This window comes from Trachypithecus francoisi, unplaced genomic scaffold (genome assembly GCF_009764315.1).
Source record: "Trachypithecus francoisi isolate TF-2019V2 unplaced genomic scaffold, Tfra_2.0 Lachesis_group2, whole genome shotgun sequence".
Lineage (NCBI taxonomy): Eukaryota > Metazoa > Chordata > Mammalia > Primates > Cercopithecidae > Trachypithecus > Trachypithecus francoisi.
Genome location: NW_022681465.1, coordinates 59,119,565 through 59,145,811, shown reverse-complemented (window position 1 = coordinate 59,145,811; position 26,247 = coordinate 59,119,565). Strand labels below are relative to the sequence as shown.

General features: G+C 34.3%; 1 long non-coding RNA gene across 1 annotated transcript in view; it reads left to right on the top strand.

The window, feature by feature from the left end:
• Positions 1-1,255: 1,255 nt before the first annotated feature.
• The window catches only part of LOC117064450, a 42,699-nt gene continuing 17,707 nt past the window's right edge, over positions 1,256-26,247 (top strand). The window contains exons 1-2 of the long non-coding RNA XR_004429465.1: positions 1,256-1,287; positions 6,773-6,812. This is a non-coding gene — a long non-coding RNA (uncharacterized LOC117064450). The remainder of the gene's footprint in view (positions 1,288-6,772; positions 6,813-26,247) is intronic.

The window sequence follows — 26,247 nt, the reverse complement described above, 5'->3', positions numbered from 1 at the left end:
TCCACAGTTGATGAACTAATTTGTATTTCCACTAACAGTCTACAAGTATGCCTTTTTCTTTAGTTTCGCCAACTTTCATTGTTTTTTGACTTTTTAATAATTGCCATTATGATTTATGTAAGATGGTATCAAATTGTGGTTTTGATCTGCATTTCTATGGTGATTAGTGATGTTAATTATTTTTTTTCTTATGTTTGTTGGCCACTGGTATGTATTCTTTTAAGAAATGCCTGTTCACCTCCTTTGCCCATTTTTTAATTGAACCTTTTATCCTTCATCAACTCTTTTCTTTTTTAATTGAATTTTTAAATTGACATAAATTGTGTATGTTTATTGTATACAAATATCCACTTTGTTATTCTTAATACACTTGCCACTCTCTGGCATGGTCACCATTTATTTTTTTAAGTGCAGTCACGTGCTGTATAACAACATTTCAATTAATAACATACCACATATAGGACAGTGGTCCTATCAAATAATAGTGGAGCTGAAAAATTCTTATCTTGTAGTGACATTGTAGCCATTCTGACATTTCAGTTCAAGGCATTACTCACATGTTTGTGGCGATGCTGGTATAAACAAACCTACAGCACTGCCAGTTGTATAAAAGTATAGCACATGTAACTGTGTACATTACATAATACTTGATGATAATAAATTACTGTTACTTGTTTGTATATTTATTATGTTACACTTTCTATCGTTATTTTAGTGTAAAATTTTGAAAAGTTACACTTTTCTGCTTATAAAAAAAATTAACTGTAAATCAGCCTCAGGCAGGTCCTTCGGGAGGTATTCCAGAAGAAGGCATTGTTGTCATAAAATATGACAGCTTTATGCATGTTATTGCCCTTGAAGATTTTCCAGGGGGACAAGATGTGGGGGTAGAAGACAGTGATATTGATAATCCTGACCCTGATTAGGCTGAGGTAAATGTTTATTTTTGTATCTTAGTTTTAAATATTAAAAAATATATAAAAATGTTACAAATACAAAAATATTAAGGATATAAAAATAATTTTTTTTACAGCTGTACAATGTGTGTGTGTTTTAAGATGTGTTATTACAAAACAAATGTTAAAAACATAAAAAGTTTATAAAGAAAAAATGTTATACTAAACTAAGATTAATTTATTGTTGAAGAAAGAAAAATGTCTAAATAAATTTAGTGTTGATTTCATGTACAGTGTTTATAAAGTATACAATAATGCCTGGGCCTTCATGTTTCCTCACCACTCACTGTCTCACCCACAGCAACTTCCAGCCCTGCAATCTTCATTCCTGGTAAGTATCCTATACAGCTGTATCACATTTTTTATACCATATTTTTACTGTACCTTTTCTAGATTTAGATATTTTTAGATGCACAAATACTCAAAATTGTATTATAATTGCATACAGTATTTAATACAGTAGTCTGCTGTATAAATTTGTAGCTTAGGAGCAATAGGCTATGCTGTATAGCTTAGGTGTGTAATAGGCTCTCCTATCTAGTTTGTGTAATTATACTCTACAGTGACAAATGCCCAAGAACACATCAGAATATATCCCCTTCGTTAAGCAACACATGACTATATTATGAGTTTTGTTATAGAATTCTCAAATATATTATTGTACCATGATTTCTTCCTAAAACATGACATGGTATTTAATGTCTTCCCTCAATAAAAGACAAAGAATTATACTAAGAAACCATCTTATTCCAACTTCCCTTCACAAATTTCATAGTATACCTTTAATTTTAATTCACCACTTGACTTTTATTTGATCACAAAGATTATTAGTAAACTTTTTACTTTTAAAACAAAATCTCTGCTTTATTATCTACAAAATTTAAAACTTACTCTTTGCTTGCTGTTCAGTAAGGTAACAGAAGCCTTATGTTCCCCATTAATTTCTATCTTCCATTGCAAATATGTCAGCCATACTATTATATTTATAATTAAATATATATAATAGTTACATCACCTTTATATATTTTTATAAATTTTGTTATTGTTTTTATTCTGAGAATAGAAAATCAATTTGAAAGATTTTAATATTAACTTAATATTTTAAATATTACTTTTAATTTTAATATTATATTTACATTCTGCACAATCAGGCAAATTCAATTGATCTATCACAAAAGCCTTTTATTAATATCATTCAGAGAATGTCTTAAGCATTGAGATCTAACAGATATTTTCTCACACTTCATCAATTGTTCAAAATAGCTTAATGCTGTTCCTCACTTCCCCATCCATATTTCTTCTCTTTGCCCGTTTTTCTAATCGTTAAATAATCATTAAGATGCCTAAGATCATCAACTTTAAAAACTTCTACTGATTCTGCCATATGAATCTGCTATTTATGTTTCCTATGCAGCTATCATTTTATGATTCTTATTGAACTGTTGTGTTGAACTTAGACACCCTTTTGTCCTAAGGACCAGTTATTTGTGTAACGAGAAATAAGAAGTATATATGATTCATTTTTTCCTAAAATAATATTAATTTTATATTAATACAATTGCTAATCAAAACAACTAACATGATTATTAACATGATATTAATGCAATTAAATTCTTATTCAATAATTTAATTCTTATTCAATAATCTTGTATTTTTTAGTCAAATTTATAGTACCAACAAGCACCAAATTATCAAGGATTAAAAAATGATCTCTGGTGATCTGAAATATCCCAGTGATATAGGTGGGTATTTTGTTTTATTCCTAAAAATCATGGGTTTATCCTATTCTTGCTTTTGTGAACTTAGTGTATGTACAATCTTATTTTGCCCCCTGTATTTGAACATTCCTTTGAGATTTCCCCATCTTGGTATTTTTACTCTAGTTAAATGCATTTTCTCCGATTTTCCTTCCAGCCCTTCTTTTCCTTGTCCTTTAATTTGTTTTTAATAACATCTTATCCCTGAAACTATTTTAAAATATATTTTTTAAAAAATCATGAATGTTACTGAAAATTCAGTAACTTCATCAACAAAAAAGTGATACCAGGAGGGCACAATCGCTCACACCTGTAATCCCAGCACTTTGGGAGGCCAAGGGGAGTGGATCACCTGAGGGCAGGAGTTTGAGACCAGCCTGGCCAACATGGCAAAACCCATCTCTCCTAAAAATACAAAATTAGCTGGGCGTGGTCTCATGCACCTGTAGTCCCAGCTACTTGGGAGGCTGAGGCAGGAGAATCACTTGAACCCACGAGGCAGAGATTGCAGTGAGCCGAGATCGCACCAGTGCACTGTAGCCTGGGTGACAGAGCCAAGCTCCATCTCAAAAAAAAAAAAAAATGTAAATAAATAAATAAATAAATAAACCATGTTTCTCTATAAGAAGTTTTAATATTAAAAAGATAGAAATTCCCTCTGAGTTCATTGATGAGTTATTCAGTTCCAGTAAATATTTTCACTTTTATTTTAAGAGCTGAGGAAGCTGATTGTAAATTTTATTCAGAAGAATTGTTTTTTTAAAAGAGTAGTTAGGAAATTCAGAAAAGCAATGTGGGGAAGCCAACCATACCAAGCTTTTAAATATAATAAAAGTCTGTATAGTTAAAGCAGTTTAGTATCAACGTTAGAACTGACAGGCATACCAATGAAATAAGATAGAAAACCCAGAATCAGACAAATTATATTTGGAAATTCAGTGTGCACTAACAAGGCATCTCAAATCAGTGAGGAAAAGATAACTGATGTTTTGATAACTGGGTGGATCTAGAAGGAAAAACTGGATCCATGTCTCATCTCTTCATTAGCATATATTGTAAGCAGATTAATATATAAATGTATAAAATTTCAGTTATGAAGTTACTATGAAAATTAGTAAATGAGTGAATTCTTAGTAATGCACAAGTAGTACAATTTAATAAGTGTTCAAAATTCAGCATAGTAACGGAAAATATAAATTTGATTATACTAAATATTTCATCACAAAAACACCATAGATAAGAATGACAAATCACAAACCGAACAATAAAATTGCAACTTCTTTACAACTGACTGTTAAACTTATAAAGGGCTTCTAAAATTAATCAGGAAAAAACCAAAAACGTATCATAATAAAAGAGCAAATAGTATGAATATTAAATGCCAGAAAAAGAAATGTCAGTGGCTCTTACATGTGTGACAATATGTTCAACTTCAATAATAATAAGAGAAAAGCAAATAAAACTTCATTTGAATATCATTCATGATCTCTCAAGCTTTTACAAATCTGAAGGTTGAAGTTGTAGATCACAAGGACATTTATATATCACTATGGAAATGCAAACTGGCATATCACTCTTTAGGGGGGATTTGGCAATGTTTATCAAAATTGTACATTCCTTTATCCTTTGAACCAGCAAACCTATTTCAGAATCCTGGGAATCTCTTCAAAGTTAAATTGACAAAAAATAGAAAATGACTTATCAACATTCATTGCAGCATTATTTAAAATAGCAAAAGACCAGAAACAACCTAAATGCTGTTTAGGTTGACTGGTTGGATAAATTACGTTGCTTAGGAAACTGAGTAAACAATGAAAAATCAAGAAGTATGCTGTACTGCTAGAAAATGGAATAAACTCCATAATTTACTAAGTAGTTAACTCCAAAATATATTGTTCAATGATGAATGCAATATAGATAAAAGTATGTATAGTGTACTATTGTGAAAAGAAAAGAAATCTTGGGGCCCCCAAATTACTAAGCTAAAGGGAAAAGTCAAGCTGGAAACTGCTTAAGGCAAACCTGTCTCCCATTCTATTCAAAGTCACCCCTCTGCTCACTGAGATGAATGCATTTCTGTTTGCCTCATTTAGAGAGGCTAATTAGAAACTCAAAAGAATGCAGTTTTTTGTTTGTTTGTTTGTTTGTTTTTTAGTAGAGACGGGGTTTCACTGTGTTAGCTACTCGGGAGGCTGAGGCAGGAGAATGGCGTGAACCTGGGAGGCGGAGCTTGCAGTGAGCTGAGATCCGGCCACAGCACTCCAGCCTGGGTGACAGAGCGAGACTCCGTCTCAAAAAAAAAAAAAAAAGAAAAGAAAAGAAAAGAAAAAGAATGCAATCACTCTTACCTACCTATGAAATGGATGGAAGTCCCCTCTCAGCTTTAAGTTGTCCCGCCTTTGCCTCAAGTTCTCCCACATTTCCAGACTGAAGCAATGTACATCTTACACATATTGATTGGGGTCTCATGTCTCTCTAAAATGCATAAAAGCAAGCTGTGCTCTGGTCACTTTGGGCACATGTCATCAGGACCTTCTGAGTTGTGTCGTGGGCACGTGTCTGGAAACTTGGTGAAGTAAACTTTCTTTTTCTTTTCATTTTTTTTTTTTTTTTTTTTTTTTTTTTTAAGAAATGGAGTCTCGCGCTGTCGCCCAGGCTGCAGTGCAGTGGCGCGATCTCGGCTCACTGCAAGCTCCACCTCCTGGGTTCACGGCATTCTCCTGCCTCAATCTCCCGAGTAGCTGGGACTACAGGCGCCTGCACCATGCCAGGCTAATTTTTTTTTTTTTTTTTTTTTTTTTTTTTTGAGTACAGATGGGGTTTCACCATGTTAGCCAGGATGGTCTCCATCTCCTGACCTTGTGATTCACCTGACTCGGCCTCCCAAAGTGCTGGGATTACAGGCGTGAGCTACTGCGCCAGGCCGGTGAAATGAACTTTCTAAATTAACTGAGACCTGTCTTAGATTTTGGGGATTCACGTTTTGGTAACCCCAGAGGAATTCTGGGTAGAGATGCCCCTGACCTTTGGCAAATCTATCAGTGCTTGGTACCAGTGTAATGCCTAAGGTTCTTGCCTAGCCATGGCAAAGAATTGGTATGGCGGCTGCCCACCATGAGTGATAGAGACACGGAACGATAGAGAGAAAAAGCTGTAGGCTTTATTGCGCAGAGTAAAAGTATAAAGCTTCCACAGCGTGGAAGGGGTCCTGAACTGGTAGGCACTATTGGTTTTGGGTGATTGCCTTTTAAACTGTTTAAGGCAGGAAATACATGCAGCAGGAAGATGTTACGGGAATGAGAAACCAAGGCAGTAAATTATTTTGTGATATATCTTAGATTTTGAGGAAAACCAGAATTGCAACTTCGGTTTTATCTACTTTATGACCTTGCAGCAGCATGGCAAAGGAGACAGAATCTTATAGGAATTAACAAACTATGTTTACAAGGAATTGGAATACGGAGTATAGATAAGGTCTGTTGGTCGCAGAAAAACGGGAAGTTAACATTTCTTTTATTTTAGTTTCCGCGGATGGGGAAGGGAGAGAGAACACAGGGAAACTTATAGCAAACTTGTAGCTGTTTATAGCTTTCTTGAAGAAGAAAACACATGCACAAGTCCTGGTGATAAGAATATTTTAAGCATATATCTTCAATATTATTCATCCAGGACCGATGTAAGTCCTGATGCAGGAAATAAGTGAGTTTCACAGCTTTCTGAGCAGCGTCTTCCTACTCCACCCAGGAAGCCCAGCTGGCACCTCCTGTCACCAGCATGAGCTAACCTTAGGGTTCAAACCAGTGGGAGAATTTGCAGAGGTCTAGGAGCACCCCCTCCAGAGAATCTCTGATCTCCAAAAATTTGGTCAAGATCTAAAGTTCATTTTGCTGTACACCTCCCTTGTATTTTGGAGATTTACTTGCTCCAAACAAGGAAGGCAAGATTTCCTGTATCCATCACAATGGAAAGCAGGAGGTAACTTCTTTATGGCGTTTGAGCTCCCTCTTAGCAGGGAAGATGAGTTTGTGTTTGTTTTTGTTTTTGTTTTCCTGCTTCTAGAATGGGAGAAAGCAGTCTTCAGCCTGAGACCCATCCCTAGGTAAGTACCTGAATTGGAGTTTTGTCTTGGCTAAAGTTTAACAACCAGCTGCTATTAATTTCTACTTACCATTAGAGCACGCAGTGTTATTGTTGGGTTTTTACTGTTGTTGTTTGTTCTGGATTTTCACCCATCAGATTTGACCAATTTTACCTGATTTGGTCAAATCTGTGTGAGAATTCCAAGTTTTGGGTAACTAAGTCCCTCTAATTTGGACAACATTCCTCACAACTGCAAAGGAGGGAAAACATGCACTTAGTTTGTGAGTTTCTGTTCCACCTTATACCTCCTACCCCTTTTGCCATCTGTAGTACCAAAATGTCTAGACTTGAACCCCTTTAAATAATTCACCTGCTTGGGGGTATTCTGTTTTCTTTGTGGAGTTTCAAGAGTCATGGGCAGATTCTTCTTAGGTCTGAAGCTCTGTTTTTCTGTATTACATGACCTGGCCTCTTTGGCTTTGGAGGTTACAGAGATTACTTTGTACTGTGAGGGGATTTGACCTTGGCATGTGTAACGGCAGATGAGAGCTGCAAAGAAGGAGTGGCTGAGCAGGAGTTTAAATAAAGTGGTCTTGGCTGTTGTCTTTTTCTCTTTCCTGGGAAGTTATTGTGTAAGGATTCTAATTCTAGTTTGGAGATACATTCTAAGGGGTCTTCCCTAATGCTTTTTCTCCCAAATTACTCTCAATTCAGCTTCTGTATGTGCATTGGTGTGAGGAACTGAACTGCTGTTTTTGTAGCAAAATGAGAGACTGAGTTTTCTCCGCTCCAAAGAGAAAGTGCATTTGTTCCTCCCAGCCAAAAGGCACCCCTGGGTGACTGGGGGCCTCGTGGGAGTGTCTGGGGAGTTGAACCCTCACAATGTGCAGCAGCCCCACAGGGAAATCCCCAACAAAAATTAATTCAAAACAACAATAACAACAATAATAAAAAAAACCTACTTGTCCAGAAAATGCATATAAGGGCTGATCACCTGCTATTCTGAGTCTTTTCTAAGGTCATAGACCTCTAGAGAGAGAAACTGAGACAAGTGAGAGGGTGGAAATGACTCAGTGTTGATATACTGTGGAGTCCTGCCCACAAGCAGCACACATTGATCCCCCACAATAGGCCACAGCTCAATTCTTCCTTTTAAGAAAAAGAGTGGAAAACAATCTAAGAATGAGGAGAAAACAAGGAGAATGACCCCCTTTCAAGCACTCCATAGGTTTTATGGTACTTCTACTTGCCAGAGTTTATGTAAAATGGAAGTAATATGGTCTTTGTGCACATTTACCTTAAAGTAAAAGAGCCCTAAGGTCCACCTGAAAACTATAGACTTCCTAAGTTATCTTTTTCTCTGTTTTTCTTTTCTGCCTGCTTTAAATCTGCTGTTATTTTTTCATTAAGATAAAAACCACTATTTGGCTCCAAAATGTTCTTCTTGCAAGTCAGTGAATTTGTATTTATCTCATGGCTAAAGTTATGGAGTAAAAGATTTAGGATCTGTCTCTCTCTCTTTCTCTCTCTCTCTCTCTCTCTCTCTCTCTCTCTCTGTGTGTGTGTGTGTGTGTGTGTGTTCATAATTTCTATAATTTTATATTCAATTGGCAATTAAACCTATTTTAATTTCACTCTAGCACATCAGAATTTTTCTCACTGTATCTTATGATGTAAATTTTGCTCTTGGATTTTCAACTGAGTTATTTCCTTTAATATGCAAATTTGAGGTTATTTAGCTAACAACTACCTAGGGTAGTAAAACATGTTATCAAGACTTTGAAAGTTTAAGAAAAAAAAGTTTATCATGAATCTATAAGATGTATTTCTATCAGCATGCCTAATACATTTATGTATTTATGTGTTGTATACACAACATTTCACTACTGAAAAAAAAAAAAGAACTCTAATTCATTGGCTTAAGAAAATAAAAGCACTTGAATCAAATACTTTATCAGGAAAAGGGAAAAAACTAGTCAAATGCTTTTTCAAGTTAACATAACAAGTAAAATATTTAATAAATAAGCTAGACTTAAAATTATTGGTTATGTTAGAAATGTCTTAAAAATTGCCAGCAGACATTGTTGTTTAAATTTAATCAAGCAATTTATTAGTTATTCTTGCCAAATAACATAATATGTCAAAATTTGGCATCAGGTTTACAAATGTATAACCTGAGCCCAAAGCAGAATGATCTTTGCTTGTGTAATCTTTAATAAAAAAGATGTTGATATTGGTTTTATAACAATAGCTACATCTTGCACTTAGTAAGACTACCACAACTTCTAACTTGTGGCTTTAGGCAATCTAGTCCACAGGCAGTGAGGTTTATTTTAGGACGGAACTGTTATTGTCTTTGTTTCAAACCTAAATTATAAATTAATTTACTCCCAAAGTTAGGTCAGCCTAGGCCCAGGAATGAACAAGAACAGCCTTGAGGTTAGAAGCAAGATGGAGTCAGTTAGGTCAGATCTTTTTCATTGTCTCAGCTATAATTTTGTAATGGCAGTTCTATAATTTTAAATAATGACTATCACAGTTTTCACAAATTAGGTAGGTAAATGATTAAAATAAAATGATTAGGTAAATGTAATAGTATAAATACATGTAGAAAAACTAGTCATAATTTAGAATCTAAAGTTGTATTAAATTTAATAGTATTTTATTATATGGATATTTCCAATAAAATATATTATATATTATAAATACCTGATATATAATAAAATATATTCTATATTATACATATCCAAATTAATTTGTATATTATAAAATATATTTATAAATATATATTTAGAAAACATACTTTCTAAAAAAAGTGTGTCCTTTTTAAAAGGGGGAACCAGTTTTTTCTATTTCAAAACTTATTTAAAGCTAGGTAAAAACTGTGTAAAAGAAACCAGAAAATAAGACAGATGTAAAGAAAATTTTAAAAATAGTGATTTTTTGGTAAGAAAGCTTAAAAAGAAATAATTTTATATGAGAAACAATGTTATATGGTAGATTTATTCCTATAATAAAATGGTTAAGAAAGAGATGTTCAGGACAAATAAAAAAGTTCAAACATGTCACGAAGGGTCTGTGTAAGTTGTAAGCCACAATAAGAGGATTTATTAAAAAAAAAAAAAAAGAAACCAACAAATAAATTTTCTTGAGGAATCGACTTACTCTTAATAAATTAGAGGAGATTTTAATTTTTTTTTTTTACCCAAGTTTAACTTTTATTGTATCTCACCATTTTCAGGTTTTCTCCCCTTTTTAAGGGTACAAAATGATAACATTCTCCTTCAACTCATTTTCAGCTCATATAAGTTTTTTTCCCTCAATTTCTGTTTGTTGTGGTCTGATACTAACAATGCTTTCTTAAATGCCCAAAGGAAATGTTTGCTTCAGCATAATATTCTGTGAAGTGCAGATGGTTTTTTCTCTGAAAGTTGGGTAAAAAATCAAGCATTTCTCTGTCTTTGTTTTGTTTCAGGGTATTAAGATAGTTGATGAGAATATTTTTTCCTATTTAGAAATCAAAAATAATAAGTGTATAAAGAATGCCAGAATTAGAAAATTAATACATTTTAACAATAATAAATAATGGATACAGAAATTAATCATTAATGTTATATAAACCATTCACTGAAAGGTTGGCACAATGAAATTGCATGAAATCATTAGCCAGTCTTTATATCACCAATGGAGGGACAAATAAAAATGATGGAACAAAGAATCAACTATAAATTTATCTTATCAAAACAACAAAAGCAAAGAATTACTTGGATCTGATCAAGTCTCTACATGCCTATTAAGAGGAATAGGGATGAATTGGGAACATACTAAATTACACGAAAATATAAAAGAAAAATTTTAGATTGTAGAAATCCATCCACATTTACAAACATATACAATTTTTTTAACAAATAAATGGCATGGGGAGAAAAGGTCATGGAGAAAGAGAGCAGTTGTAATATAATGAACTCTGTAAGACATAACAACCAAACACAACATGTGTTCTTTTCTGAAACCCTGGTTTGAGAAAACAATGGTAATACATATTAGATAAAAAACAGATTTGAGATAAAATATGAAGGTTGTTTCTTTGGCATCACAATATCCACTCTAGAAGCAGTGGACTCCTCAAAGAAGTATGTTCACCTTCTTTTGAGAGTATTTCTCTGATTTTACCCTAAGGATAATTTTGATTTTGGCTGCGCCTTCGATTAATCACCTTGATTGCCATCTTTCCTTTTTTCCATAGTGTCCGTAGTGCTCAAAATTTGGGAGCTTTGCTCTAAAATAGAACTGCTAAAATTTTGTGAATGTGCCTTATATGGGATCTCCTGCAATGGATTATTAAACAATATAATTCCAATTTTCTCAGAAATTTATCAATATTGCTCAATTGATATTCCCTATTACTTTCAAATATTTTAGAAATATAGTTGCTATGAAAATTTTAAATCTATCATTTCAATTGCAAAAGAAATGGCATGAAGGGGGTTATGCTTAATCTATCATGTGTAACTCAAAGTCTCATACAATATTTCCATTTAGTTATATTTTTATTAAGTGTATCCACAATTCTTATATAAATTATGTGTCTGGCTACCATACAAAAGTTATTTTAAATTTTGCATTTTGAATTTCTCAGTTTTTCAACTTATTTTCTAAAAAGCAATGATGAAATTTCTTCTTTCAATAAGAGTTGCTGTGGATAATCTTCAAAGATGGCTGTCATCACTTCCTCTCTTCTCTGTGTACATATGCCCTCACTCATACGAAGAAGCATTTGCTTTCTCTATTCTGGAAATCAGCTGCCATGTAAGAAATGTACCATCATGAGACCACCACAGTATGAGCTAGGGCAATCTAACTGCCACATAGAAAAGTTACCTTATGGAGAGAGGGGAAAGACCTGAATCACCTCCATTTGTTTCTGCCCTTCCATATGAAGCACCAGACACGTGAGTGGAGGAGCTGTCTTGGATATTCTAATCTCAGCAGTCATCATGAAGAGCCAAAGTGCAATCCAGATTGAAGAATCTGGGAAATAATAAAATTATGTTATTTAGAGAGACTATATTTTGGGATGCTTTGTCATACCATAGCATTATATATTGATTATATTTTTAATTGCATTTACTATTAATTCTAAAATAATTTTAAAAATAGTGATGATAGTAAGCATATTTCTCTCACTTCTGAAATAAATTGAAACCCTTTTAGTGTTTGGCCATTACATACAATTCTGGCTTTGGTATTACATAGTATAACTTCTTTGTTCAATAAAATTTTCATGAAAGCTGCTACATGTTAGTTACTCTTCTTGGATTAGAAAAGATTTTCAGTATAAAACACAGATATCTTAGTTTCTTTAAAAGAACTTTCTTTAAAAGAAGAACCTGAGACAAGACCTTAGTTGCAGATAGTTTAGTAAATACTCTGAAGAAGAAGGAGTGACAGAGAAGAGCATTAGATAAGTAAGAATGAAAAACTGATATAAGGCTCTGTAATAGAGGTTACCGATTGTAGGCAATGAGAGCATAATTCTGCCAGGAATACAAAGGCAGAGGCTGGAGTTTTTATCCACTGACTTCCATCTTTCATTATTTGAGGGTTACCTTTGGGGTCATTAAATTTACTATATTTATAGACTGTATTTATGCAGACTATTCTCAGCTTTGGGAAAGGTCCTGAGGACAAAAAGCAGGGAAATATTTTTTTGGTCTTCAGGTAATAAACAGGAGTTTGTGTCCCCCAGTAGCTGTCCACTTCCGTTGTGGCTGAAATTGAAAAGGGCCAATGCGATGTGATATTGAGTATCAAGTGTGAGGGCTCTTGGAGTTTGATTATGCTACTACACAGCAAATTCTCCTCTGCCATGTACTTTGAAACTGGTGGCTGGGTCTGAGCTCTGAAAGTATCAAAATGTTAAAGAAATAAACCACAGTATCTGCTGTTACAAGTGGCCTAAAGGCAGAAATTGATATCCTGCCCATCTCCTTTTTTTTACCACGTTTCCATCTCTTCCAAGAACTTGGACACTGTAGCAACTATTCTGGATTTTCCCTATCATGAAATAAACCAGGCATGTTTGACTAGTCCTAGCCAATTTTTGATGCAATAATTGCTTATTCAATCTCGCTGCAAGGGGCACATCAGTTGATTCCCTGAGATCTAGAGATAATGACCTGCCTTGATTCTATAGAATTAGAACTAGAGAAAATTGTTCATCTTAGTATTTCAAAATAATGATCCATAATTTTGTCTTCCGATGTAGTAATTCATTCGTCTGATTCAGGTCTACTGGCATAAGAAAACTAATATAAAAATTGTTCATTCTTATTTTTTTACTTTTTTCTTTTCTCAAACTGTATATGCTAACTACCCATTGTATATGGTATATTTTGCATCCTAGAGACTGGCACCCACTGCAGGGTACCTTCCCTGAGCTGACATCCCTGCTGAAACTTTAGTATATCATTTCATTATCTTATTAGACTGGGTTATGCTGATAAATATGGTTGGAACAGAAGGCCCCCATCATTATATCCTTATTGTTATACCTCTTCTACCATAAAATGCATTACTTGACCTCAAGTGATATTATGTAGGACATTACATAATTAAATTAGGCTTTCAGTAAGCTCCCAAATCATAGTATTGGCAAAGGCATTGTGAACAAAAAAATATAAATACATTTTAAAATAAGACTTTGTTTCAGCAAAGATGAATTATGACCCACTTCTAGAATTGAAAGTGTCCAGTAACTGACTTATTCTAAGTAGTTGCTTGCTCTCATATAATGAATGGAACATTATCAAAGGCTTAATCCCAGTCTCTACTGCTTACAGGTTGGGCACATAGCTTCAGTTGTCCAGTGGCCAATGTTATGCATGATCTCAGGCAAGCATTGAAGCAAAAGAAAACCAAAGATGTGCATAGTTTATTTCTACTTTTCTAGATCCATCCACATGTCCCTTCTTTGTACATCTGATCTTTCTGTCTTACTCCATCCAGGTCTATGTGCAATCAGGTCAGCCATTCATCCATATCCAAGCATTTAAACACGTTGTAATTCCAATAAATTTCCTTCCATGTAAATGGAAATCCAAATGTGATGCTCATAGCTTGGCCCATGAGGAGGATTATCCTTTTGCCAAAGAGCCTTTAAGGCTAATTCTTATTATGATTGTGTGTGCCAATGGTCCATTTATCTTCTAGCACTAACATATTCAATCAATCCATCCACAAACCAGGTGCAAATCTTTTCCTTCTTCATTTTTGATCAAAATGAATTATCCATGAGGTCATGGTGTGATCAGAGGAAGAGATTAAAAAGAAACAATGGCTGGTGACATGAGGGTCTAGGTCATAAGTGCCTCTGGATATACTTAGAGAAGATTAAAAATGCATTATTATTATTATGGGATAGAGTGATTCTTGGTGCATGATGGAAGCCATTGTCTCATAATCTCTTGATATTCTAAGATCCAGCACTCAGTCTCTACTAAGGTCTTGTAGTACATCAGAAGCAGCATTTCAAATGGCAAGGAGTTATCTGCTGCAGAGAACATGACCTTGATACAGAACCCAGTGGTTTCTGCTGCAACTCTTCCACAGAGGGTTTCTCACAGGGTCTTGGCTGCCATGTGTACTACTAGCACCCTACTATATCCTAAGGGGAAGGGCCATTTTCACTGTAACCTAAACCTGCTGCAAAGCCATCTTCTTCCAAATGACCCACTTAAAAATATTTTCTTCTAAGTATCTAACATAAAAGTTTAAACAACATCCCCTAAAGCTACAGATGCTGTTTCCAACAGTCAAATATATTTACAAAATCTTCTATCTATTTCCTAGTGGTAGGCTATGCAAAGTATATAATATAAACTTTACCTTAGAATGGATGCCCCAGAATGCCAGAGATTGTTGGACCCTAAAGTTTTGCTCTTATCTATGTTAGTGTTGTAGCTTGCTAAGACATTCAGGGCACCTGCCACTTTCTATTCACTAGGTTCAATTAGCACAATGCCATCAATTTATTGGATTATCATAACATTTCCCAGAATAGAAAGTTGATCAAGGCCTCTGCGGACTATACTCTGTTGGAGTGCAAAGGAATTGACATATACCTAAGACCTAGGAGAAGATGTGTGTTCACACACTTTTCCTGTGTTCCTGCTAATACTGATTTTCCACATATACATAAAATGTTTTTAAAAATCTTTACTTTTAATGAAGATCAAAAAGAACAAAATAACATACTTTCCAGAATACTGCCACATATAAAGTACTAAAATTGATCTGTTCCAATAAAATTCCCAAATCCAGTATAATAACAGTAAATTAGACTCACCCTTGGTTAAGTTTACAGCAGTCCACTACCAGCTCTTTATGTTTTTTTCCCAATGATCTTACAGTTAAATTGAACAGGGGAATAAAGAAAATCACTACTACCACCAATTCATTAACTGTTTGAAGGCAGTATGAATCTATGTAATTTAATTCTGATATTAAGTATTATTTCTGATTTCTTGCCCTGGCTAGGAAAGGGTTGCGGAAGCTTCAAGGATTTATATTTGATCATACTTAATATGCAATATGTAGTGAATCCTATGAGTACATATTACTACAGAAATCAGGTAACCAATGTGCAGGTTCTTTGAGCAACTAAGTCTATCCATCTCAACTATGCACTCAGCATCTGGGGAGATAACTATGGGCTGGAATCTGATTTCAATCATGTGTCCATTAAGTACTTTTTATTCATGAGCACTCAATCTAACTGAAGAAGGAATTTGGTTATGTTGTATCAATAAAATCTCAGACTTCAAGTCCAACAGCTCTTAAATGTTCTGAATAGTGTTCTTTTCCTTGTATACATTCACTAAGGTATAAGGCTGTAGGTTCTCAATATTTATTATTGGTACTTGTACTGTCATTGTAGAGTCCTTCCTCAAGGTTGTTATGACTTCACTTCAAGAGATGGGCTCCAGTTCTGAGAACCAGCTCAGTCTGGGTAGGTGGGTGAGAAACTGTGGTTTTTCATCACAGCAGCCAATGCCAGTCTTTTGCTTGCCAGTTCAGGTTCTGTTCTAATTGCAAAACCATAAACATCCTGGTCGGCTCTTCATTTCACCCCTAGGAAAATCAGTCTGTTATATATCATAAAAGACTCTTACATAAAAGACATCCTGCTTGTCCCTCTGGCATTGCTGCAAAATTCAGTTACCATACCCATATTAATTCTAATGATAGATGTTACCACCTAGTCTGAGATATTTGAAAATAATATTGTCCCATTATCATTTGGCAGAATAGTTTCATGGCACCTTTTCCTGCTAACAACTCTGGCCAAATCGTGGCAACAGTTGCTGAGACGTTGGAAGTCCTAATCAATAGTGCATGCTGATAGCCTTTGTGAAATGAGGACAGCATCTCCAACTCACCTACTAAAAGCCATCTCAGCAGCAACATATAAAAAATTCCTCTCCTGGGGTTCTTGCCTGAACCTTAAGTTTGGATTCACAGGAAAATGATTATCTGAGCCATACCTCCCACTTCTAGTTAAAAATTCTCAAAATTTGCTCCCTCACACTTTCCCTGAGCTCCTGCTAATATGTGTTTGCCAGGACTTACAAATCTTCAGGGAGTAATCTGACTCTAGTGATTGGTCTGGAAGTCTTAAGAGAGATAGGAACAGGGTTAGAGGAGGACAAGCATCATCTTCAGGAACTTCTGCCTCAGATTAGAATTTCTAACATCTCCAGACAATGAGTGGCTACCATTCTCCTGTAAGAAGAGGATTTTGTTTGCCTGTTTTTGGTAATCTGGATGTTTTAGGAAAACTTCAGAATTAGGAGGTTTTTGTTGCCCCTTCAGAACATCCCCATTCGATGTCTAAGGGAACTACTCCTGCTTAGGAGGCCCCTGATTTTAACACAGGATTCACGTTGAGCTTGGCATACACTTCCTTTGGCAACTCTGCAGACTTAAAATTAAGTTGCATGTCTGACTTTTAATAATCTGCCTTCTGACTGTAAAAGATGAGGGACTCTGTAAACTGTCAGGGAGGGATTCTGGATTTCACTGCCAACTTTGAGTTAATAGTTGGCTGACATGAATCTGCCACTTGCTTTTTTCAAGACTTTTAAGGTAAGTTGACAAAAATTATCTAACTCTACAGTATTTATAATTCCTGTTGCTCTAAAATTGTTAAACTGTTATAGTTTCTGGACAACTCAAAACTTTTCTTCTATATATGATGCAATGGACTAAAATTTAAAGTCTTTGTAATTTTGAAATAATAGCATAATAGAGGAGCTGTCACTACACACTTATTAACAATAATAGGAACCTGTTGTCATCTAGCCAGTAAGGTCCAGTTCCGGAATTCCATAATGATGGTCTCTTTCCTAAAACCAGTTTATTGCCACGTATGTTAGTTTGGGTTCCTTGAAAGTCATTTATGAGACAACTTGGGTGCCTATCTCAGTCTCACATCACCTATTCATTTGAATTTGGAAGGTGATCCCATATAGGAATGAGAAAATAGAAAGACTTAGAAAAGGCATAATACAAAGCTAATATTAGGTTGTATTGGGGGCATTTTTTTTTCTTGGGAAAGAATAGCTCAATTCTTGTAAAACTATTTTGAAGCATAAAGAATGACCTTAAGAATTGCCCATCCTAAGGAAAAGTCCTGGACCTACATCCATTGGCTCCTATCCTGTGTTACTTGAGGATTGCCCTGGAAAACTTAACTTTGCTGTTCTTCAGTGTTGATCAAGTAGGCTCCCTAGACTTTGGAAAAGACTGTGGGATTAAAAAAAAATTAAAAAAAAGCAAGAAATTGATGGTAAGAAGTAGATGTGTCAAAATGATTGAGCTCACAGGAAGTTGTGCAGTGTAGCTGGGGCTGATCCTGGGGCAGTCCTAGAGATGTGAGGAGAACAAAAAGTAACCTTTTTGCATGACAATTGCAATCCAGAGAGCAATTACTTATGCATCCGTCTCTCATTTACTAAAAGTATGTAATTTTTGTTTGAGTATTTTAGTCTTAATTTGAATTTGAGCAACATACTTTATCAAAAATACATGTATAACTAATAGGACGACTATACATTTTTCTTTTAAATGAATGCTACAGTGCATTATATCACCACAATTACTAATAACAATAGTCATAATCAAAATTAAGACAACTTGAGAATTATATACTAGTTTTGAGTCTATAATACTGTCATTGTGAAAATATTTTAAAATGATTTTTTCATTAATATAGTTTTGTAACACTTATCGGCACATTCTTCATTTTTGTTTTATTTGTTATTTGTTTTTCTTACATTTTTAGTAACAGAACTATGTCTTTGGAAAAGGTAATGTAAGAATATATTATTGCTTTAAATGGTAGGTGGTAAAAGTGAATATAATAAAACTCCTCAGGATATTTTCAGTGTCTTAATCAATATACATAGCTTTATTATTGCCTTTCAGTATATTTTATACTCTATATTTTTATTTGAAGACATTAATTTCATTTGTATTATGAACAATATTTTTAAGTGTATAAATCATTTATTTTACTTTTCATAGGAGTTTACGATTTTTCTTTGCTTTCATTTATAATTAACTTAATTTCATTTATAATTAACTTCATTTATAATTAATTCTGTTTGTGTTTTTATTTCATTTCATTTTGTATTACTGCATTTTTTGTGGAAGAGACAAAAATTTAGGTTTTCAGGTGGTTAGATTTTGGCATTTACTTAGCAGTTTATTTATTGAGCACTTACTTAGTAATGGACTTTTAACATTTCATTCATTTCTAATTTTATTTTTATTCATCCATAGATTATTCCTTACCATGTAATTGTTTATAATTTTTAACTATTTTGGAAAAAATTTCATATATGTATTCCCATTTTGATGTATTTAGAAATTTAAGATATTATGGATATGTATTTTTTTCTGAGTGAAGATTTAGCCTTAATACATGGCTATGTAGCTAATGATTTAAAATTGTAATGTTTTTAAATCTTAAATCTTATCTTTTAATTCTTTTTTAACAAAAACATTAAAATGATTTTGTTCATGTGTCTGTGTGTGATGGAAGTTTTTAGTTTCAAAAATAGTTATTTCATTGTTTATTTTTAATTTTCAGATTTAGCTTCTTTGGTTCAAGGCCAAATTTTAATATTTCTAATATTCATCTGCTTTATTTATTATTTATTTTATTTATGTAAATTTTTTTGCAGTTATTTTTATGTATTTATTTTAAGGGTATGTATTTTTTAATTGTATTTACTGGTTGAAGTAAGATATGCATATAATATAAAATTTTCCATCTTTACCACTTCATGTGTACACTTCAGTGGTAATAAATATATTTACATTCTTTTTTTCCCTCAATCTCCCCTTCCCCTTAGCCTTGCTAGACTCGTAACAATCATTCTACTCTCTAGCTTCTTGAGGTCCACATTTTTAGCTCTGACATATGAGTGAGACTATGCAATATTTGTCTTTCTATGCTTGGCTTAATTCTCTTAGCATAGTGGCCTTCAATTTCATCCATTTTGTTGCAAATGATAGAATTTTATTGTTCATGACTAAATAACATTCCATTGTCTTTATGTACTACATTTTCTTCATTCATCCATTGATGGACACTTTGATTGATTCCCTAACTTGGCTATTGTGAATAGTGCCGTAGTAAACACGGGAGTGCAGCTATCTCTTTGATATATTGATTTCTTTTCTTTTGATTATATACTCACTAGTGGAATTGCTGGATTATATGGTAGTTCTATTTTCAGTTTTTTGAGGAACATCTATACTGTTCTCCATGGTGGTGGTACTAAAATACATTCTCACCAACAGTTAAGATGGTTTCCCTTTCTCCACATCCTAATCCACATCAGTTACTGTCTGTGTTTTTGATACAGTACATTTTAAGTCAAGCAACATGATATCACATTGTGGTTCTGATTTACATTTCTCTGATGATTAGTGATGTTGAATGTTTTTTCATATGCTTATATTAGGTATTAGTATGTCTTCTTTTGAAAAAAATAGTCTATTAAGAACTTTAGCCCATTTTCAAGTTGGATTATTTTGGTGCTTTTGCTTTTGTTTTCTTTGTTTTATTTGCTATTGAATTGCTTGAGCTCTTTATGTATTCTGGTTACTAAGCCCTTGTCAGATAGATAGTTTGCAAATATTTTCTTTCACTTTGTAGGTTGTCTCTTAGCTTTCTTGGTTGTTTCCTTTTCTGCGCATAAGCTTTTTAGTATCCTATTTTTTTTTTTAATTTTTGCTTTGATTGTGCTTTTGAAGTCTTACACACAAAAAACTTTTCCCAGACCAAAGACCTGCAGCACTTCCCCTGTGTTTTCTTCTAGTAGTTTCATAGTTTAAGGTCTTAGATTTAAGTCTTTAATCCATTTTGATTTAATTTTTGTGTATAATGAGGAACAGGGGCCTAGTTTTATTCTTTTGAACATAGTTATCCAGTTTTTCCTATACCATTTATTGAAGGGGCTGAGTTTTCCCTATTATATGTTCTTGGTGTCTTTGTCACGGAAGAGTTGGCTGTAAATGCATAGATTTTTATTTGAGTCCTCTATTCTGTCCCATTGGTCTGTGTGTCTGTTTGATGACAGTACCATTTGATTACTACAGATTTGTAGTAAATTTTGATGTTAGTTGGTTTGATGCTTCCAGCTTTGTTCCTTTTTGTCAAGGATATTTTGGCTCTCTGGAGTTTTTTGTAATTCCAGATAAATTTTAGAACTTTATTAATAATTTCTGTGAAGAGTATTATTATTTTGATAGGTAATGTATTAAATCTGTACAATTGTTTTGGGTTGTTTTGTCATTTTAACAATATTAGCTTTGTTCCATTCTATGAGCATGAAATATCTTTTCTTTTTGTGATTTTTAATTTATTTCATCAGCATTTTATAGCTTTCTTTGTATAGATCATTTTTTTGTTAGATTTATTTGAAATATTTGATTTTTAGTAGCTACTGTGAATGGGATTACTCTCTTGATTTCTTTTCAGATTGTTTGTAGTTGCCACATGTAAATGCTACTGATTTGTGTAGGTTGATTTTTTATCTTGCAACTTTACCGAATTTGTTCATCATCTGTAAAAATTTTTAGTGGAGTCTCTAGGTTTCTTAAGTATAAGATCATGTCACCTGAAAACAAAGAGATAATTTGAATTTTTCCTTTCCAATTTGGATACCCTTTATTTTTTTCTCATACCTAATTGCACTGGCCAGGGCTTCCAGTACTATATATTAAATAAAAGTGGTAAAAGTGGCATCCTTGCTTTGTTTCAGTCCTTACAGGAAAGACCTTCAATTTTGCCCCATTCATTATGATGCTAGTAGTATGTTTGTCCTATATAATATTTATTATTTGAGTTATTTTTATCTGTAACTATTTTGGTGAGGATTTTTGTCATATAAAGGGATGTTGAATTGTATCAAATGCTTTTTTGGCAACTATTGAAATAATTATGTAGTTTTGTTCTTGATTCTGTTAATATCATGTATTATGTTTATCGATTTGCATATGTTAAAACATTTCTGCATCCCTGGGATGAATCCCACTTGATCATGGTGTATTATCTTTTTAATGCATCACTGAATTCAGTTTGCTAGTATTTTCACACTGCTATAAAGAATACCTGAGATTGGGTACTTTACAATAAAATAAGGCTTAATTAACTCACAGTTTCCCATGGCTGGGGAGCCTCTGGAAACTTATAATTATGGCAGGAGGAAAAGCAAGGCACATCTTATATGGTGGCAGAAGAAAGAGAGAGCCAGGGAGGAAGTGCAACACTTTTAAACCATCAAATCTCATGAGAACTCATTATCACAAGAACAGCATGGAAAAAAATCTGCCTCTCATGATCCAATCACCTCCCATCAGGTCCTTCCCTAAGCACATGGGGATTACAATTCGAGATGAGATCGGGTGAGGACACAGAGCCAAACAGTATTAGTGATATCGGCCTGTAGTTTTCTATTTTGTTGTGTGTCCCTTTGTGGTGTTGGTGTCATGGTAATTTTGGGCTCATAGAATGAGGCTGAAAGTTACTCCCTCTTCTTCAATCTCTTTGAAGAGTTTGAGTAGGATTGGCATTAGTTTATCTTCGTGTGGTTGGTAGAATTCGGCAATAAAACCATCAAGTTCTGAGCTTTTTTTTTTTTTTTTTTGAGACGGAGTCTTGCTCTGTCGCCCAGGCTGAAGTGCGGTGGCCGGATCTCAGCTCACTGCAAGCTCCGCCTCCCGGGTTTACGCCATTCTCCTGCCTCAGCCTCCCGAGTAGCTGGGACTACAGGCGCCCGCCACCTCGCCTGGCTAGCTTTTTATTTTTTTATTTTTTTTTATTTTTTAGTAGAGACGGGGTTTCACCGTGTTAGCCAGGATGGTCTCGATCTCCTGACCTCGTGATCCACCCGCCTCGGCCTCCCAAAGTGCTGGGATTACAGGCTTGAGCCACCGCACCCGGCCAAGTTCTGAGCTTTCTTTTCTTTTTTTTCTTTTTTCTTTTTTCTTTTTTTTTTTTTTTTAGACTCTTTAGTCTTAATCTACTACCCCTTTTTTGGCTTGTTGAGATTTTCGATTTTTTCATGGTTCAATCCTGGTAGGTTTTATGTATCTAGGAATGTATCCATTTCTTTTAGGTTTTCCAATTTGTTAATGTATAGTTGTTCACAATAGTCTCTAATGGTTCTTTGTATTTCTGAAGTCTCAGTTATTATTCCTTCTTTATTTGTTTTTTACTTTATTTACTTAGGTTTTCCTCTTTTTTCATAGTCCAGCTAAAGATTTGTCAATTCTATCTCTTCAAAGAACCAACTTTCTATTTCTTGAATCTTCTGTATTATGTTTCTAGTCTTAATTTCCTTTATTTCTGCTCTGATCTTTATTATATCTTTCCTTCTACTAATTTTGATTTGGTTTGTTTTTGCTTTTCTAGCTACTTGAGGTGTTATTGTTAGCTTGTTTATTTTTACTTTTTGATATAGGCATTTATTGCTATAAACTTCCCTGTTGGTTCTGCTTTTGCCATATCTCATAGATTTTATTATGTTGTATATCCATTTTCATTTGTTTCAAGGTATTTCTAAAAATTCCTTCTATTCATATCTGGATTAGATAAATTTTAGTATTAGTACAGTGTTAGCCTCTAAGTGTTAATGTTTTTATTTTATTTAAAATATTAATATGAGCTCTAATCTCCAAATCTTTGAAGCTTTGGTACTATGTTTATGGCAACATGTACATGTGTCTTAGTCCATTTTGTGCTGCTATAACAGAATACCACAGACTGATAAATTCATAATGAACACAGATTTACTGCTTTATGGCTCTGGAGGATGGGGCATCTAAGATTAAGCTACCAGCATCTGTCAAGGGACTTCTTACTGTGTCATGCCATGGCAGAAGGGCAAGGATGGGGTGGGAGAAAGAGAGAAAAGATGGAACTGAAATATTCATCTATAAGGAACTCACTCTTTAATTAACAGCATAAATCCATTTATGAGGGTAGAACTTTCGTGGACCTCTGAAAGTTTCTACTTCTTAATACTGTTACAATGGAAACTAAACTTCAACATGAATTTGAGAGGAGACAAACATTCAAAACACAGTAATGTGTTGCTGTTCTTGTCTTTTCTTTTTCCTCTTGAAATGATAATGGTAATGGAGATAATAAAATGGAGAAAATTATTTAAAATATATTATAGAAAATTACTCTTCTGATATTATTCTAATTTTTCCCAGAGAGAGAAAATATATTTTCATGTAATATTTTAGTATCTTATTCAGCATCTGGGGGATTATAGGTTATTAATCATGTGACAAAATCAAAAGTACATTATTATAATTCTTCTATAGGAGATATCAGACTGAGAAGTTTTTGTGTATCTGTTGTTTATTAGTTTTTTTTTTTTTAACTTGTTTCTTTGGTGATGTGGAGTCATGTATAAATTTTAACACTCAGTGGGATTGTATTAGGAGGTGGAGCTCTTGGATATTGACTAGGTCATGATGAGATGAATACTCATTAATTAGGTAAGTACCTTTATAAAGGAGGTACCAGAGAACGTCCTCATCCCTTCTCTCATATGAGGTTACAGCAAAAAGACAGAAACCTAGAAATATGAAGAGGGCCCTCAATAGACTCTGAATCTGCTGGCACCTTGATCTTAATCTTCTCAGATTTCAAAATTATAACAAATAAGTGTTTGTTGTTTAAGCCACCCAGTCTCTGGTATTTTGTTATTGATGTCTGAATGGACTAAGACAGGAAGGTTGTCTAATCACCTTTTTCTGTTCAGTACATATCTTAATGGTAGTGAAGAAGTCATTTGTCTGATGAGAACACATGGACACATAGAGGGGAACAGCACACACTGGGGCCTTCCAGAGGGTTGAGATGAGGAGGAGGGAGAGGATCAGGAAAAATAACTATGGGCGTTATGCTTAATAGCTGGGTGATGAAATAATCTGTGCGACAAGCCCGCATGTCACAAATTTACCTATGTAAAAAATCTGCACTTATATCCCTGAACTTAAAATAAAATTAAAAAAAAAAAAAGAAGTGATTTGGGCTAGGCATGGTGGTCCACATCTGGAATCCCAGCCCTTGGGGAGGCCAAGGTGCAGATTGGTTTAGCTCAGGAGATCGAGGCCAGCCTAGGCAATATGTGGAGACCCCATCTCTATTGAAAAAAAGTCACTTGTCCAGTCCATATTTTATTTCTACATTTAGTTCTTTGAATTTATTTGACTTCCTGATAAAATTTTAACTCCACTTGTTCCTCCTCCTCCCCCTCCCCCTCTCCCTCCTTCTTCCTCCTCTCCTCCTTCCTCCTCCTCCTCCTCCTCCTCCCCTTCTTCTTCTTCTTCTTCTTCTTCTTCTTCTTCTTCTTCTTCTTCTTCCTCTTCCTCTTCCTCTTCCTCTTCCTCTTCCTCTTCTTCTTCTTCTTCTCTCTTCTTCTATTTTATTAGGTTTTAGGAAGTTCTAATTGTGGTGTCACATGGATTATAGTCTTTTGGTATTCTTATGTTTTATATTTTAAACACTGCATATTGGTCCATTTTATGAAAGTGCTGTAATTTTTTTTTATAATTTTGACTGTCATAAACTATATGTAATATAAAATTTATCACCTCAATCAATTTTAAGTGTACAGTTCAGTAGTGTTAAGTATCATTCATATGGTTTTGCAACCTATCTCCAGAACTATTTTCATCTTAAAAAAGAAATATCCCATACCTATTAAATATCAACTCACCAATCCCCTCTCCTCTCAGCCCCTGGCAACCAGCACTCTACTTTCTGTCTTATAATTAATTTTCAAATAATCTACTATTGCTGAACATTTTGCAAACTTAATTTGATATTTGTTTCCACTATACAAAGAGTACCAGAAGGGTAGGATTTGATCTCTTTCATCCTTCATCCCAGAAACGTATGTCTCAACATATAATTTTGAAATGAATGCCTTTTGCTAAAAAAGACCTACTTACATTTGTTTCTTTTTAGTTTTTTTTTTTTTTCAACTTTTATTTTAAGTTCAGAGGTACATTGCAGGATGTGTAGGTTTGTTACATGGGTAAACCTGTGTCATGTTGATCTGTGACACAGATCATCCCATCACCTACATGTCAAGCCCAGCATCCATTAGCTCTTCTTTTTGACAAACTCCCTCATCCCAACCCCTACCCTCTGAAAGTCCCCAGTATCTGTTGTTTCCCACCATGTGCTCATGTGTTCTCACTGTTCAGATCCCACTTGTAAGTAAGAATATGCAGTATTTGGTTTTCTGTTCCTGTGTAAGTTTGCAGAGCATAATGGCTTGCAACTCCATTCGTGTTCCTGCAAAGGACAAGATCTCTTTTTTTATGGCTGCATAGTATTCCATGATTTATATGTAATACATTTTCTTTATCCACTCTATTATTGATGGGCATTTGGGTAGGTTTCATGTCTTTGCTATTGTGAATAGTGCTGCAAGAACATACAAATGCATGTATCTTTATAATAGAATGATTTATTTTCCTTTAAATATATACCAGTAATGGGATTGCTGGGTCAAATGGTATTTCTGCCTCTAGGTCTTTGAGGAATTGCCACACAGTCTTTCACAGTGGTTAAACTAAGTTACAATTCCAGCAACAGTATAAAAGTGTTTTTTTTTTTCTTCATAACCTCACCGCCATCAGTTGTTTTCTGACTTTTTTTTTTTTTTTTAGACGGAGCCTTGCTCTGTCACCAGGCTGGAGTGCAGTGGTGTGATCTCAGTTCACTGTAACCTCTGCCTCCTGTGTTCAAGTAATTCTTCTGCCTCAGCCTTCTGAATAGCTGAGACTACAGGTGCATGCCACCATGCCCAGCTAATTTTTGTATTTTTAGTAGATATGGGGTTTCACCATGG